Source organism: Lampetra fluviatilis, chromosome 21 (assembly GCF_964198595.1).
Source record: "Lampetra fluviatilis chromosome 21, kcLamFluv1.1, whole genome shotgun sequence".
Lineage (NCBI taxonomy): Eukaryota > Metazoa > Chordata > Hyperoartia > Petromyzontiformes > Petromyzontidae > Lampetra > Lampetra fluviatilis.
The window spans coordinates 3,508,200-3,522,348 of NC_136295.1; the positions used below are offsets into that span (position 1 = coordinate 3,508,200).

Genomic DNA, 14,149 nt, shown 5'->3' on the forward strand with positions numbered 1-14,149 from the left:
GTACGTCGAGACGTACAATACATATTCGTAAAACGAGTCAACGAAATCCTCACACCTCCAATCGACTTCCCCGAAACCTGATTTCATCAAAAGAGGCTGAAAGCCAAATTCAAATCGAGGATGTCAGCTGGGCCGGCTCGGTTGCCTCGAAAATGAGATTAGCTCCACGAGCTAACGTCGTGTGGGCTTTTCAATCACCCCCCACCACCACCCCCACATCCATCGCGCTCGTGACAAAAGTGCCACAACAGCACTGCGGCTGTCCTTGAGTGTAAAGGAAGAGTGGCACAGACTCAGCGGAAATTGCATTGGCACTGGGCCGAGCAAAAGCAGAATGGTGCGCTACACACACTGACGAAATCAAAGCCCCCCCCCCCCCCTGGCTTTATAGAGCCCCTTGAGTGATGTCGACTTAGTCACCGATTGCTAGCGCGTCGGATGAATAATGCCGATTTAAATTACAAAAACTGCAGTAAATATCTGTGCGCGCAACACACAAAGCCCCATTGCCCCCCCTCCCGTGTTGAGCGTCGCCGTTCTATTGTGCAAAAGACGTAGGCCCGAGCGAGTGTCTCTCTCGCCCGAAAGAAGATGGTGCTCACATCCATTGCCGGCTTTGAGCCAGCCGTGGAAATTCCACATTGCGGGACAAATACCGCAGGACCGTTTTCAAAAGTAGTTCTGGGTTGCCATCTTCCAGGGCTGCTCTCCAGCACAACACTCGGAGTTCCAAAATGTTACTTTTTTATATGTGTGTATGTTGAACTTCTTTCGCACCGTACGTAGCCAACTGGACTTATCAGAGGTGCAGGGGAAGGACAACAAACTAAACACAAAAATATGTTTTAAATAAATTCTTTTCAATCTAGATTATTTTAAAGTGCATAGTGCCAGTGGCTTTCTAATATCGGAAAGCCACTGGAAGGAAAAGCGTTCCAGACGGCCGCAGAAGCACACGATTTGGTGAAAGGACACGACTTTACGAGGAAATTATCGTCATCTCTGCAGCGTTCATCTGCGTCAGAGCCACTGTGGAACTTTCCCATTCCTATGAATCGATCTTTGGATGGCCACTCTTGACTTCCAAAAGGAAATAGCGTTGCCAATTTTTTGTATCAAGCCTCAAGGGCCAAGTGGACTCGAGACCGGGTTTGAATCACGTGCTTTCACCACCATGCCACACGGGTATAAGCGTCGACGCACATTAATACGGTCTGTACATTCATTGTCTATCCGAACCGTATCTGTGCGGGTAAGGGGGAACTGTTGGACTATTTAAAATTATTTAAACAATTTTTATTTTATCAGGTAAACCCCACCAAACAGATAGCTCTTTTTCAGAGGCAACCTGGCCACAAACGATAGCACAACGAAGTGGCTTATCGCGTGGATATTTATAGCAGCCAAATATTATAATCGCGTTTTGATTCTAAATGTGAAGGGAAAAACCGGAGGACCCGGAGAAAAATCCACATGACCACGGGGAGAACATGCAAACTCCAAATACACAGCAGGCATCAGGGTTGGGATCAAACCCACGACCTCCTGTATAACCAGGCGAGGCAGATACCATAATCTCACCACCGAAGAGATGATCCAATATGAATAAAATTCCAGTACAACGTTGTGATGCTATTAAGGGTTTTGCCTTTGTGAAAACCCGCCACATATATTTTGTACTGGACATCTGTGAAAAAGACCTTAATAGCTCATCGAATTCCTCCAATATGAATACAGCTTATGATTATGATTCTAATCAAATGGTTGCCCGACAACTTGGAGACCATAACCAGAACAAACAGGGGACTAAACCCACGTGGGCCAAATGTGCCGCCTCGTCGAATCTCGACCGCATTTTTGATCTCGCAACCTTCGCCGGGGCTGCAAGCGAAGCGTTCTAACCGTGAGCGCCACGCATCGAAAAGGCAGCGCTGAGTTGTAATCACGACCTTTGTAATAAAATCAATGATTATAGCCGCAAATAATGCCCCCCCCCATTGGTGCACGATGAGCGGGCATGTCAAGCGGCCCGTGGCGTCACGACGGTGCCCTCCACCCCAGAGCCCCTCCCCACAGATGAATCACGCTGCCGTTCAAGAGCACCCGCGCCCACGCTTCTAACGATGGCCCTGCCAAGCAGCAGCCGGAAATGATCTGCAGCTGCGACAACGAAAGGTACAATGTTATCCCGGGCGGGATTACGTGTGCGATGCCCAATACTGCATAGTCGCTGCCATATCTAGAAGAGGCTTTTTGGGATAGCTCGCGTAAATATAAATGCGTCGTTAAATCCGCCACCAACCGACAGAACCAACTAGTAATGGGTTTGTCACGTAAACAGAACGTGCCAATTCGTTACTAGTACAGCACACCGGTGTTTTGGTGAGTAAACCCACAATATTAACATTTCGATTACAACGTTTCGCCAGTAATTACAACCAGCATCATCAGGCGACAGCCAGGATTGGTGGAGAAATATTTTTTCCCAAAAGATTACGTATTAAGTCACTGCCATAATTTTCATTTTTCAAGCCCCATTTTGTAATGGCCTTGTCAAGGGCGTTTTCTTGCTACACCGCTGTGGGACCGCATCACGTACCGGGATGGCTGCAGAACTATCGCAGCATTGCAACCCTCTACAACATGGATTACTGCACAGACGATTACTGCTCGCACACGAGCTGTGTGGAACGACACGCTGAACATGCTGCACGAGGACACGCGGTGAGCAGGGAGTAGCCCACCGTGGAGACTGCACGGCGAGATGGGTCCACGCTAAGGCACCCAGACGAACTGTGGAATCGCAGGGCTGTGCACGTGTAGCACGGTTTGGCTACGCGCAGTTCGAAATAAGTTCAACATACATGCATACGGACATCATGAGGAGGTATTCATCTAGCAGTGGATAGACCACAGATGATGATGCTTCCATCATTTTTTAAATTATTGTTATATTCGCTGGGTGGCGCTGTAGCTGTGGCATTCAACGCACCATTGGAAGGTTGCAAGTTCAAATCCTGGTTGAGGGATGGATCAGCCCATCGTCCCTCTGGGGTTGATGCAAATAAGTACCAACTTTATTGCAAAGCCGACGGTGGCTATTGTATTACTCTATTTTTTTTTACTTTTTTGTTACTATGTTTTCGTTTACCAGATAAGGCCCACTGGGCTATACAGCTCTGTGTTTAGAAGTGACCTGGCAACATATGGTAGCTCGATGGAGTGGCTTATCGTTTGGAGATTTACAGCAGCCATATCCTCGAAGCGCAGACTTCTAAATGTGGAAGGAAAAGCGGAGGACCCCGAGACAAAATCCACGTGACCACGGGGAGAACATGCAACCTCCATATATTCAGGAGTCGTCAGGGTCAGGATCGAAAGCACGACCTCCTGTATACCAGGCGAGGTAGTTAACATCTCACCATCGTGGCGTATAGAGAGACTGATCCCCGCCACGGGAATGTGTAATTGTCTCCGCTGTCCCAAGGTCACCAAGGGAATCGAGTGTTGCCCCCTTGCACGTACGAGCAGGTAGACACTGAGTTTGTCGTTGGATGCATGGGGGTGGGGATCACTCTGACGCTAGTCAGAGCGCAATGCAGTGGAGAGTGATGTCTGAACCAGTCCTGTGCACCTGTATCAACGATGCGCAATGACCAGTGTGGGGACGTATGGCCAAAACAACGCACAGGACCGAAATGATGTGGGAAAAGCGTCATCCAGCAGTGGATTGACAATGACAGTAAGTAATAATTATTTATATTTTTTAGCACACGCAGATGAGCTTGCACTCCCAACTTTACACTCGTATATAACCGATCATGAAATACAGACAATATTGTTTATTGTCATTGTTATTGAACATTTACCATTCCGCCCCCTATGTTCACTCGTACCAGGAACGTAACACCATTTTCCCAATTGGAACGAGGTTTCTGCATTCGCGAATTCCTGCTTTTTGCGAACGTAACCCTCGTGAATGGAGAGCGTTTACTCTACACCAATGTATATATATAAAACTACATATAGAGACAACAATTCTCAAGCCTCCACACACACACACAGTCGCGCATGAACAAACACGCTAAGATCCCCTGTTTAACCTGACAGAATATACAGGTAGGAACAGTTCCACACTGCCCACCAGGGATTATTTGTCTGTCGTGCATAGCCCCTCCCATAACATGTACGCTCCCGGATTGGTTGAAGTGCGTCACATGACCGCGAGCGCTGTCGTGCACGAATGCGCTGTCCAACCAAGTTCCTACCTGCCCACTCCGAAGGAACGTGTTCGAGGCAAGTGCCTTTGTCACCACCTACTAAGGGTGGCACAGCTAGAAGTGGGGTTGGCAAGCAATCTAGCCCCAATGCTGGATGAGGGCCTCTCCGCGTCTTTACGAGCTACGAGGATTGCTTGACTATACTTCACCGCACGGGTTGGTGAAGGTGGATGGACAGAACAATGGATTTGGCTGTATCCGTCACCGTTGTTTCCCTATAATTGATGTACCGCGGCGTATTGATGTTTACACACAGCACAAGGTGTTAATTTACACAGAGCACCGGGTATTCACATGCCGCTTGTCACTGCTTTTGTGCCTGGCAAGGAATTGAACGCCACTGCACAAAGATGCCACTGTATCGCCTTAACATAATCTTGGGGAAAGTGCTGTTAGCGAGCACATACAAAGGCCAGCACGGCACACAAGGGGGTGGCCAGCACCAGTGGCGATGTTGACACATCGCACCAGGTACTCGTTTAAGGCCGAGTCGACCTAGGAGAGGCCCAGGCCCAGTTTAGATATTGGCAACTGTTTTATTCGTGAGCGGGAATCAAACTCGGCTCGCCGGGTTTGGAGCGCAGTGCGCTAACCACTGCGTGCGACTGCTCCCCACTGCACAGACAAACACAAACGCTGTAGCAATAAAAAAAACATGACCATTTAATGATTATGCTCATTTACCCATGAACAGTTCGCAGAGTCTCAAGACTTTTTTCAGGAGAGATCCTGCCAATTATTCGCAGTGCGGGGCGATAACATTCGGTAATGTTTCAGCATCGGGATGTTTGGCCATCGCCGGGTTACAAGGAATTTATTTTATTGTAGCCATGGGAGGAAAGCAGAGAACCTGGAGGAAATCCACGCAGCACAATGGGGGAGAACATACAAACCTGCGCACAGGGGCCGTCCATAAATGACGTCACGCGATTTTTGACCCCCACTGTATGGTCACCGATGTTCTAAGTTGTAAAGTCTGCCTCTGGGCACCATATATATTTGGAGTTCCCACTTGCACACGATGGGGGCCCAGGAGCGTGGCGATGGGGCCCGTTAGCGCGGCTCGCGCCAACAACAATCGAATCTGTAAATGACGAGACAGACCCACCACCAGAGAATTATAGTGCAGGCTGGAAAACCAGCAACACCCAAGCACGTGTAAAATCCATAATGTGTGCTTCATGTCATTCAGGAGAGGAAAACGGCAAGGCTAATTATTGTAGCGCTGGATTTTTAGTTTTGTGGAAATGCTTTGATACATTTGGTAGGTTTTCACCAGGATTTCATTCGCCACCGCGCACCTCCCAATAGCGTGGTTGGCTACGTACGGCGCGAAAGAGGTTCAACATACACACACACACAGAGAGTGATCATACCCCCCCCTCCCCCATTCAGAGACAGAGATAGTCACCCTTTATATGGGGCCGTCCATAAATGACGTCACGTGATTTTGGACGATTTTGACCCCCCCCCCCGCCATCGTCACACGACGTCACAAAAAGTCAGACCCCCCCCTCAAAGATAACGTCACAAAGCTCTGCCCCCCCCAAAATAAATAAAATGCTTCAAATCGCTTTAAACTATTGTCATTGTAGTGCGTATTTAATGTGGCGCTGCACTCTGATGTTGTAGGAGAAAACATTTATTTTAAGTCTATTTAGTTAAGTAGAACGTGTTGTCTATATTTATTTAAAGTTGCGCATTTTGATGTGACGTCACATTTCTCAAATCCCCCCCGCCCTCGTCACACATCGTCACAAATGTCTGACCCCCCTAGGTGCGTGACGTCATTTATGGACGACCCCTGAGGGTGCTGCTCGTGAGAACGTATTAAGGCTGATATAGCACTCGAAATAAGTCATGTGCCCAGCAGCATGCCAAGCTGCCTTCGTCTCCCCAGTACTGCATGTATGTTGAACTTCTTTCGCACCGTACGTAGCCAACTGACGTATGGCCAAGTGGACCAAGGTGAGGCCTAGGACCAGTTCAGATATTGACCACTGGAACTGAACTCAGCTCACAAACGTCTATTATTATTAAGTCAATGTAATGTCCTGCTCAAATGAGCACTGAGTTAGTAGTAGTCATCTCCTGTCTTGCAGCCCTGAGCCAGCCATGGAAATACAAAAAAATGCCTATGGGGAGGGCTTCATAGAATAACCACTGCCGACGTGCCCACAAAGTGGTATATTTATTTTATGCACCCCAAATGGATGATGGGCCGAGTCAACCCCAAACGGGAGTTGAACTCGGGAACTTCCGATTGCGAGCTGCTCCCTCTGCCGATGAGCCACCTGGCTGGTTTGCATATAGACAGAAAATTCAAAGGATAAATGTAATCGAAAGCCTTCCCGCCCCACCCCCCATTTTGACTCACGCTTACAGGTGCTGTAGTGGCTATATAATACTGCATAGATTATGGATGACACACTCGCACACATCAAACCTCTCCGCTTTCATAGAGCGGAGCCTCAAATCCCCGTCACGCTAGCTGGCCAGGAACTCAGAGCGGCCGAGCAACAACCCTGGGCCACCTTCGGACACATTATTTGGTGACGCCGCCCCTGTTGTTGCTGCTGCTGCTGCGTTGGCAGTCATGCGCACAAGCACAATCAAGAATAACAACAACAAAAAATACCCACCTCAATACATTATACACTTTGGTTCTTTCGGTAAAGTCACGTAAGTGAAAAATAAAATAAAAAGTAATAAAAATAAATAAAAGTAAATTAAATCACGACGTTTCGATTGCAACACAAGCAATCATCATCAGGTGTGAAAACCACAGCAAGAACATTTTTACTGAAGTGGGAGAGAAGCTGGGGTTAAGGAGGTTTTTTTTTCTAACTACGTGACTTTACCGAAAGAACCAAAGAGTATGGATCCTTGCAGTCACGAAAACTTCAAATCTAGAATCAATACATTATGTAAATAATATAGAGTAATAGGCGACGTTTCGGACAATGGTCCGTCTTCATTGCACACAGAGACGAGAGCAGGGGAGGGGGGTGTAATAATAAGCGCTGGAGACTGCAGTTTACAGCGTTGGGACTGATGAAAATTTTATTTTTAAAACCTGTTTTCTGACGCCCAGCTTTTAAATTGCCATATAATGCAATTTAGAACGCGGGCAATATTTCAAACAAATCACCGTGAATCCAATGAATAGTTAGTTTCCTAATTGTGCAGTCGCTATTAAAGGTAACATGTATGTACATTTAACTTTTTTCGCACCGTACGTAGCCAAATAGCCAACGGAATGGAGGGACGCACGATGACCTCATGGGAGACTCAGCCGAACGCCCTCCTCCTGCCGGCTCCGTCTCGCCGCCCCGTAAACTCTGCACCGCGTTGCATCACCACATTGCCAATGGCCCCTCATCCCCCACGCACGCGCACACACACGTGGGAGATGTCATCATCAGCGACGGTGCCACCGGCGCGACTGCAGAGATGAACGTCGGGAGCAACGTGGTTCCCCACTCTGCTCGCTGCCCGCTCCCGGCGTGAGCAATGAACGGCGGGCGCGACCACGGCAGCGATTGATTAATCAGCTCACACAGTCGAATGTCTGGACGAGCCCCAGACAACGAGAGGCAGAGAGAGAGAAAGGGAGTGAGGGGAGAGGGAGTGAGGGAGGAGGGATATGCTGGCTGGTTAGACGCATGCACCGCCGGGGGATATTGCGCAGCACAGCAACGCCAGAAGGGGGGGGGGTGACGTCAACCCACGGCAGCCACGTCAAGGGCGGCAGCAGCAGCAGCATCATCAGCATCATTCCCTCCAGAGCCGCCGAGAGCCCCCCCCCCCGCTCATCGCTACCACGCACGAACGCGCCGCCACCACCACGCACCGCAAACAGCAACCGCGTTTCTTATGAATGGCGATGTCGCCCTTTGCTCGCGTGGCGGAGAGAGCGGTGGACGAGGCGGTTTAGCGCACTGCACCACCGAAGCCCCGCGCGAAGCCGAAGTTCGACTCCTGGCCACGGCTTCACTGAACAACGACAGCGCCGAGTGATGTTGTCCGCACGGACTGTGGACCGAATCCTCTCCGCTCCCCCAACGCCCACCCACGCCCGAATCGTTGTCGATGCGCAGTGACCGGCGTGGTGAAGTATGGCGAAGCTCAAAACGATCCTCCGCACGCTGACCACACCGCGGCGCGAGAAGAGAGAGGGGGCCCCCCATTCATCCAGCAGTGGATTGGCAAAGGGCCACAGCGATGATAATGATTAACCCCCCCCCCCCCCCCGTAGGTTCACGTCGCTCACGCGAAGATGCCACCAACTGCGAGGCAGCTGTTAATCGCACACCGCAATGTTGTCACGGGTTTAGCGCCACACAGGTAATGTGCTGGTAGCAGGTAGTTAATAATGTACAGAGAGCGCCGTTGCGGTGTTCTTGTTGTACCTATGGGGCACCGTTCTCTACGCAGTGGTTGTGCTCACACCCGAGTTGGAGCCGCTCGATATTTGCTGCTAGAACGCGTTAGAAGAGAGCTCCCGTGCCGAGCGAGCTGCTGCTACTGCTGCTCCTATACAACGGCACAATGAGGGGTGGACACAAAAAATCGAAAGACTGCTGGACAAACGTAATGGGACATGTCTAACGATCGTGACTTAACAACCACTCGCACATTGCGCGAATCTGCTGAATTAAAAGCCGAGATTCTTGGGGTTGTTGTCGTATTCACTGCTGCGTTGAGTGCCGGTCCTATGTGAGTGAATCCACTGAATGCCATCTGCATTGCTTTATATTGTATTCACTACGTTGGCCATAATCCCGAATGCCGCGTGTTGCGCTCCATCCACTCCTGTGTTGGGTTGTTGATCGTGCTTATCTCACGTCAATTACTCCGGCGTGAACACCGCACGGTCGAAGGCGAGACCGACGCAATCCGCTGCTACAATTCACACGTGAGATGTGTTCGAAACTCGGAGTCCCCGCTACCACATCGCGTGCGTGCGTGATGCACTTAAGCCGGTTAAAAATAATAAAATAAAACTTACATCTCTCTGCTCACACGGTCTGTGCCCGATCTCTGCATTTAGTGCAGCGTAAGATCGCGTTCGCGTTATTATATATACACACACACACGAGGTCGGCTTGCTGCATTGCGTATGAATTTAAAGCGAGACACGAAATTATTGTGCACAGTTAAAAATCAAATATCCCTTCGGCTCGGATGAATCCACAGCAAACAACACGCGCACGCTAACGCTCTAACACCAACACTCTTAAAGCAGCACAACAGCGCATTAGCCAAAGCAGTCCTAAACCTGCCCAGTGTAAGCACAACAAATGAAGAAGACCCCCCACACACACACACCCCGTAGTCGACTTTATCCAATCCCTTGCAGCCCTTTGAACGCAAAGCCGGTAGCGGTCTCAGCGCGTGTTGTTCGTGGCACGTACCTTCTTCACTTCACGGTGAAGAGTGTGTGGAGGAGGAGGGGCCCTGCTGCATCTCCTACTTCACACGCGCGCACGGTGCTCCTGACGGCGGTGATATCGGTCGTAGCAGCAGCAGCTCCGGGCTGCATCAGCAGCAGCAGCAGCACTGGCGTAGCGCGCATCAGCTGATGGAACTCGCAGCCGTGCTGGGAGGGTGGCGCCCTTGACCCGTTTGGGGGCGTGGCCTGGCTGATAGTGGGCGGGGCTTGATGACTGTGGGCGTTTTTATGTAAATAGAGGGCGGGTGTTTTCATTTAAGGGTGTGGGGGCTTCGGGTAACGAGATGGGGCTTATCTTCTTGGTTCTTTCGGTAAAGTCACGTAGAAGGGAAATAATAAAATAATAATAATAAAACACAATCAAATAATAGTATTTTTATTATTTCATTATTTCCCTTCTACGTGACTTTACCGAAAGAACAAAGAAGATGAATCCCTGCAGTCACGAAAGCTTTAAATCGAGGTGGGGCTGTTTAAGCACTGGGCGTGTTGCGTAGAGGGCGGAGCTTGGTTATAAGGGAGGGGCTTGAGTAAAGAAGGGAGGGGCTTGATTAGCATACAGGTTCGGCGAGCAAAAATATAAACGTGGGTGGCAATTCTTTGAGCACGGGGCGGAGTTCATAACACACTGCTTGTGTTACCCATTAAAACTTCACCGAGTCTCAAAACTCCTTTTCAGAAGGGTCCTGTCCAGTTGCCGTGAATAGGGAGGCGATGTTGCTGCTGCTGTTGTGTGTTATTCCAATTGAGTCATTTGGCCAATGGCAGTTAGATTGTATGGGGGGGGGGGGTTGCTGCTATGGGAGGAAACAGGAGCACTCGGATGGAAATCCATGCAGAACACATAAAAACTCTACACAGAGAGTCGTGAATCGAACCAAGACGCTTGCTGCTGTAAGACACACACATGCTTATGCCACTGTGCAATGGCGTGGGGCTCGTATCAAACACAAGTGGGTGCCACCGTGGCGAGATGTTAATTACCTCGCCTGGTATGCAGGAAGTCGTGGGTTCGATCCCTACCCTGCAGCCTGTATATTTGCAGTTTGACGATGTCTTTCTCACCGTGGTCGCGTGGATTTTTCTCCGGGTCCTCCGGTTTTCCCCTCCACATTTAGAAACTTGCATTGAGAGTATTTGGCTGCAGTAAATGTCCGCACATTGTAAGCCACTTCAGGTCGCTTCCGGAAAAGAGCTACGTAGCTCAGTGGGCCTTGCCTGGTCAAATAAATCGTTAAAAGCGCGGCAGGGCTTACATAACATAGACTGGCTTCATATTCTTGGTTCTTTCGGTAAAGTCACGCAGATAGAAAATGTAAATAAAATAATAAAATACAAAGATAATAAATAAATAATAGTTTTTGCCTTTTATTTTATATCTACGTGACTTTACCGAAAGAACCAAGAACATGAATTCCTGCAGTCACGAAAGTTTCTAAGTCAAAATAGACTGGCTTGCCTCACAGGGTGGAGATGGTCAAATATGTGGATTTTGTTAACATAGTGTGGGGTTTGTAAAATATTGCAGCAGAGCTTGACCATTCTGGAACGGGACAGGGCCGCTTCCATATGGAGAGAGGCACACCCAATGCTGGGATAGAGACTTGGAATCGGAAGTCGTCACTGGTACGTAGACTGGTGAAAGACTTAATGTCTTAACCCATGCACTGTTCTTTCACTGGCGGCCCCTGGCGATCTTTAGTGCGGTGCCCCATGTAGGCGGTGTGGTGGCCCCTTACACTCAGGTATTATCGGCGAAAATTAGTGAAAAACACTGGCTTAACTCGAGACTGGTCCGGGGAAGCATGATACTTTGGACGTGTGTCTGTCTTCTCTTTGGCTGGCCCTGCTAACCAGATTATCTCTGCTAGGGCACATGGTGGCTAGAATAATTACTGCTGAGGCCAGGGCTCATTCCAGACAGGACTGTCCAAGGCTGACCGCCAGAAAAGACCCCCCACCCCCTTCTCTCTGTTGGCGGGGAAGGGTTTTCAGGGGGGGTTGGTGGGTCCTGGATACTTCATGATAATCTAATCCAGGTGTAAACTTACCAAACGTCCCAGTTTAGTTGCGACAGCCGCAGTGATTTCAGAAAGTATTTTTTCTGATGTCACTGATGGATTTGTGAAACTATGGAAAGCGTCCAGGTTTAAAATGCTTTGACTTAATGTATGACTCAGATATTGGTACGTGGTGTGCCTACCTGAGTCGTGGGCGGATCTGCAGAGCAGAAGGCAGGGCCTTTGAGCAAACAGGCAGAGCCACGTAGGTAAAAAAATAAAATTAATAAAAGTAAAATTAAAATAAAATTAAAATCACGACGTTTCGCAGGCAACATAAGCTTCCGTCTTCAGGTGGAACAGTCACAGCACGATAGCTGTATCAAGTGAGAGAAATTCCAATTAAACCGTATTTTTTATATATACTGGCAGAGCCACAGTCAGATCGTGCCACTCATTGTGCACGCAGGGCTAGTGACCGAGTAGGCGTGGCTATCTAAAAGTGGGCGTGACCGACGTAGGGATTGGGGCTGCCAGCTCACCCACGTGTCTCGGCTGAGCCTCCCAGCAAATGTGTGGTTGAGGGCGAGGGATGGGGAAGGGAGCTCGCTTGGCGGATTGTGCCACGAGGAACTCCTTGGGTTGGCATCGGAGAGCGAACGTTGCTAGGCGATGTCCTCACACGTTCCTCTCACGCTTGAGGGACGTGGGCGCACTGTCTACCCACACGCAGCGAGCCTGGACAATGCAGAGCAGAGGCTAGCAACGAGTGCACAGATATTGCCTGATATGGGGCAGAGGTTGCCACGTGAATATGGGTCGTAGCCCTAAACATTGGCCTACGATGTTTTCTACTCGGACCATGATAGTGACGGTGTGGGGAGGACCTTCATCCAGCTGTGGATATGTAATGGCTGCTGATATATTTTCTTGATGAGACGGTGAATTATTAAGGTGTTGAGTTTTTTTGTTACATTTTACGTGCATACCGCTGCTAGTGCAGTCCCTTAATTTCCATCTTAACGTTCAAGTTTTGGAGACTGTTAATGCATAATAATGACTGTTGTGAATGCACAAACAAACCTAGGACATACAGTACCAGGGTGTTCTGCCATGATTGATATTAATATTATCGGATACTCCTTAGTGCCGTGTCGTGTGAGTTATTCGCTGAAGCTTCTCTGAATTATTGTGTGTGTTTTACAAAGACCGCCTAATGCTTAAATTTGACATAAATGTGACACGCACACAGGCCACCAGACCCGAGCAGACTTTGATAACAATTCACATGTGCTCTTTCATGACAATGTGCATATTAAATATTCATAGACATCTCAAACAGCTCTGCTGCAGCCCAGAGGCAATATTCTGCGAGTGTGACACTTAAGCAGGCTAGCATGCAGGTTATAAAAAGGGTCACAACATTGTACGTAAATAAATAAATGTGTTATTACGTCATTTTAACAAAAATGCATTACACTGTGAATTTTCCCTGGCTTAATACGACTTTCAAATGCACTCTTCTCACGCATATTATCAACCGTGCTATATCTGCCGCGAGTGAAAATCCGTCAATTACATCCAATATCATAGTATGCACACAGTATGCAAGACCGAGTCTTCAACATGGGTGGAGGAATCGGCGTTTGAAGTTCTGTGTAACAGCCGCTGTGGCAGTAGCGATGGCAGAGTGATCAGGAAGCGACGGAGCATTTGCATAAGGCTCTCACTTTCTTCGCCTCGTCCAATCACGCAAGCTGCGAGACAATTGCCCGTTCAGGCCAAATCGGTGACTGTACTGATGATTCAACTGGGCATCTGTGAGAAAGAGCTTCATAGCTCATCGGATTCCTCCATTATAAATGCGTATTCTGATTGTGATTAATATTGAATAAACTGATCTACAGTTGTCACTGTCTCGCTGCTTTCGTTGATCGCCACATTTGCTCAACGTATTGACTTAAGACAATGCAGTTCTTCAGGAACTGGTGGTTTTGCATTTTAGCAATGCTGAGAGCCTCTATTTGGTGTTCGTCTGGGTGGTGATCACTATCTTCTTAATTTGTAGATGAATGTGTTGTTCAAACTTTATCGCAACAAGGCATCATGGGAGCAACGCGCAGCACCCCACATTCCCTCTCGGAGCAACTGTTCGTCAAGTCTATTTGCTTAACCAGGTGAGAACTCAAGAGGCCGGGGTAGCCTCATTTGCAAGAGATACCGGTTGCTACAACTAAGTGTGCAATACTTGTTCATTATCAGCCAAACAAACACGCTCTGCTTTTCATTGCTATTGAATTTTTTAAAGTGGGCTTAAATTATGTATAATGTTTTTTTATGGCAAACCTTTTTTTTGAAGAGGTTATTTTTACAATCCATATGAAACCCAATTCGAGTTTTTCACGGTGAAATGA

At 48.5% G+C, this 14,149-nt stretch overlaps 1 protein-coding gene across 1 annotated transcript in view; it reads right to left on the reverse strand.

The window, feature by feature from the left end:
* LOC144938138 (oxysterol-binding protein-related protein 6-like) overlaps window positions 1–9,860 on the reverse strand; it is a 186,487-nt gene extending 176,627 nt beyond the window's left edge. Inside the window, exon 1 of the mRNA XM_078865860.1 lies at window positions 9,698–9,860. The gene's annotated coding sequence lies outside the window, so the exon portion shown is untranslated. The remainder of the gene's footprint in view (window positions 1–9,697) is intronic.
* Between the last annotated feature and the right edge of the window lie 4,289 nt (window positions 9,861–14,149).